General features: G+C 32.7%; 1 pseudogene; it reads right to left on the minus strand.

Moving 5' to 3' along the window:
- Positions 1-257: 257 nt before the first annotated feature.
- Positions 258-3,054, minus strand: LOC140049926 (uncharacterized; annotated as a pseudogene).
- Between the last annotated feature and the right edge of the window lie 1,060 nt (positions 3,055-4,114).

Genomic DNA, 4,114 nt, shown 5'->3' on the forward strand with positions numbered 1-4,114 from the left:
CAAGCAAATAAACAGTGACCATGCATACTGTAAAATAACAGCTACAGTTTGAAATAAACAGGAAATAGTCTGTAATCATTTATTTTGTAAACAATTACTTTAGCACAACATATAATCATGGAGGAAATAATATAGATAATAAGTTTTTATTTAATTACTTTCCAATTTTTTTCTAAATTTGTAAATTATACCATAATGCCATCAATTTACATATCTGGTACTGCATAGTGGGGAATTATAATCTTTGCTGAACAACACATCTTTTCAAACAATTAAAAAAAATACATTAGGGTATCTCTAAAAGTTTGTTTCTTTTATAACTCAATATTGTAACTTATTTTGGTAGCCACCTACAACTATGATTAAACAAATGAATTTACTGTTGAAACTAACCATGTATTATACACATTGAATGAATATTATTATTGTTGTCTTGCCAGACATGATTTCATAATATAACTGTAACTTAGAAAACCTTAAATTCTAAAAAATAACCAACACCAAGAACACTCTGTTATGGCTCTACAAAGATTATATTGCATAATAGTTAGTTAGTTTCAACAGTAAATTCATTTGTTTAATCATAGTGGCACTATTAAATCTTAAAAAACCGAACATCTCTTTAAAAACACAATTTAAAAAAAACATCAATTTTAAAAAACACATCAGGGTATCTACCACTGAATTTCCATTTAATCTTTCCAAAAACTTTCTTACTGGCTCCAATCAGATTCAAAATCTTTCAGCCCATTGATGAGAGAAACTACTTTTGGATTAACACTACATCTTGAGGTTTTCTTTGTTTTGGAACCAGTAGGGTTAATGCGAACCAAACAGCTAAAAAAAAAATACAAGCAGGCATGACAAATTATTCTTCATTATATTTTGACATGGGACTTCAGATAATTCTTAGTGATTACAAGGGACATCATTGTTGATTAAACAAAAGTAGAAAGTGTTTTATTTTTCATACCCCAGGAGCATCGGAAAAAGCAACATTTAATTAACATGAATCTTAAATACCATTTAAATATTAATACTTACCGTTGGACAAACTCTAAAGTTGCAATGTTCTTATCTCCATATTCAATGTTAAAAACGAAAAAGGATGCAAACAACATGCATAATGCCTCTAATGGGGAGTGGATGTTGCAATTTACTATTTCTTGGTCAACAACTAGCATGAAAGAAGTTGAGGTCAGTGCTGATGTACCTGTATTAAAAAGAAAGAAAGCAGCTGTGACAAAGAACTTTTCTGGAAATTTAACAGTATCTTAACATTAATTCTTGCTCAATATACGTATTATCAAGATTGTAAATAGTGTTCTTTTCTCTAACATTAACAATGTTATGATATTTTACTACTTGCCATGTTTTAACTTTTTCTGAAATTTTAGTATTTAGGCCTATTGCATTTGTATATTATCCTATTGCCCATACTGTCTGTATTTTACCCATGCAAGACAATTTTCGAGCCAAAGCGCTTGACAAAATAGATAATTGAATTAAATAGTGAAATAAGCATTTTAAAAGAGGGAAATTGTTCTCTGAGAACTAATGTGTTTATGGAATATATAACATTTCATAACAACAAACACAGTAAATACAATAACATGAAAAAAATTGAATTATTACTTACCAAGAGCTATTATACATGAAGTGATTGGAAGAACTTCAGTGTCAATATCGGCTTCTAAACTTGTCTCCTAAAAAGCTCAACATCATCAAATGTTATAGGTGTGCAGAAGTAAATTGCAATCCAAATTATAATTACAGTGAAATGGTAGACAATAAATACAATTGTGTATTTTGTAAAAGCAATAATGAATTGACCTTAAAATAGAATTATTATAACATACTTCTTCAACAATTATTAATTCATTTGTTTCCTCCCCGAAAAATGTTGCCAATACCATCAAAAGGCCAAGAACATCAGGGCTGTTGGTACCATCACGCTTTGCTTCCACTATTTCCTTCAAGATTTTCCTGAGTGCTTACTTTGTTTTTCATTCATGAACTGTAATACTCTGGGAATTTTAGAGGTCAGTGCTTCTGTAAAAGTGTCAATTATATCAATACCCACTAATCTTTTGAAATGATGGAGTAATCCAATCTTCTCAAACAGAAATGGCCACTCCTCTTTAAATTTGCAATTGAGCTATTGCCATCATTTATAAGAAGCCTTACAGTAGGATATGTATCATCAAGATAGTCTTTTACATCATCTAAACTCCAATCTTTTCTTGAATGAATATCCTTCATAGCTTCTTTTTTCAAATCCTGACTTGATTCATCTTCTTCAGCTGGTAGCAAAGGCTGATACTCAATTGCAATAGTGCCGTAGGATGAAATAACAGACTTTTTTTGTTTTGCTGGCATATCAGATTCCACAAGATCAAGACTACTGGGCCTCTTCAAAGTTTTGGTAGACCGGTTAATGTTTTGAAATCTGTGTTCGAGTTGTCGTAGGAGGGAATTATAGCCAGTTCCAACTACTATATCATCCAAACAGTCTTTAAAACTTTCTGGATATTCTGAAACTACCTTTGAAGCAACCTCGGCAAGCTGACTCCTTGTGGGTTTACTAAATTTCTTGGAAATGTCGTCGGCCAATATTCGAATCATTTCACGCCTTTCAGATGGAAGAGGTCTTTCCTTTTTTCTGATACTTTCCAAAAGACTTTTTGACATTTTGGACCAGGGTAATGTGTATGAAGAACTCCAACCGCTAGACCTGCCTGGAGAAGAATCTGTTGCACAACTTGAATTTGGTGATGTAGAAGAATAGCATATTGTCCGCTGGGTAAATCGCATCCCTTTACGAAAGTAAAACAAATTTATATTTAAAAATGTGATGGACAGCAATGAACAAACGATTTAAGGAAAGGTAGCAAAATTATGGTAGCATGCCAATTAGAAATAGAGTCTTAAGGGTTTGAGAGCCCAAATGTTTTGATCACAAAATTACCGCTTCTGTGAATACCACAGTAAATCTAGAGTAGTGATATTCATGTAATTTGCATAATAGCTGTACCACGGTACGAATCTAAGGTTTAAGTGTAGACATGTCACTTCTATGAATAACGATTGATAATATTGTATTTCAATAAAAAAAAAAGACCTTGATAAAATGAGCCAACAATACATTCACATGTTTGTGAATTGTACAAGAATGATTCTAAGTTGCAAGTACATAGGCCTATATTGGTGATCCATCTCCTAGCCCAGCCTATAAGCAGGTTATGTAAAAAAATATGATTCATCCAAGGTACTTAATTACTTACCAATTTAATCATTTTTTACACACACCTCCCCCTACCCACCATGAAATTAAATAAGAGGGAAATAATAAATCAAAATATTTTCACCAGTAGTATGAAAAAAGTATGAAAAAAAAAGAAAACAAAAAGTAGTATAGAAAGCAATAAAACAATACTATACCATAAAACAGAAAAGGCATTTGGGAAACTAAGAACTGATGAGGAAGGAGAATCAGAAACAAAGGAATGATAATTAGGAGGAGTAGGTGGAAAACAATCAAGGGATATATAGAAGTAGGGGTGTGAGGTGGAGAAGAATACTGGCTTGAAGGAAAGAAAGGATAAGATTGGAGCATAGGTAGAGAAATAGTGGTAGAAGATTCTAGAGAAGGAGCAGAAGCAGGAGAGGGAGGGGGAGTGCAAAAAGAAAAATCATACGGAAAAAGAGAAGATGTGGAAGAAGGTTGATACATCCCTGGAAAATATAATTGAAGTTAAAATAAAGCAAAATGTGGTAAAATAAAAATAGGAATTTTGTAAAGCAATTCTATTCATTAATTTCTGTCAACATAGAGTGAAGATCATGCCTATTTATATCAGTTATAGCTCCTTGGGGCGCAAACAACTTGTCTGCTATATAGGAATTAGGTTTTTGTAAACAACTTAGAGTAGCACTTGATAAACACTTGGAGAGAGCTCCCGCAGTGCAAACGGGGCAGTCCCTTTTGCGGTGGATATACTCCACCCACAACTCATTACTGTGCTGAGCCTATTATCGCAGGAGTTTTGCGATCAAAACATTTGGGCACGCTTCTTAAAGAGATATTTTAGAGGACTTTAATACCTAAACCCAC

Source organism: Antedon mediterranea, chromosome 5 (assembly GCF_964355755.1).
Source record: "Antedon mediterranea chromosome 5, ecAntMedi1.1, whole genome shotgun sequence".
NCBI classification, from domain to species: domain Eukaryota; kingdom Metazoa; phylum Echinodermata; class Crinoidea; order Comatulida; family Antedonidae; genus Antedon; species Antedon mediterranea.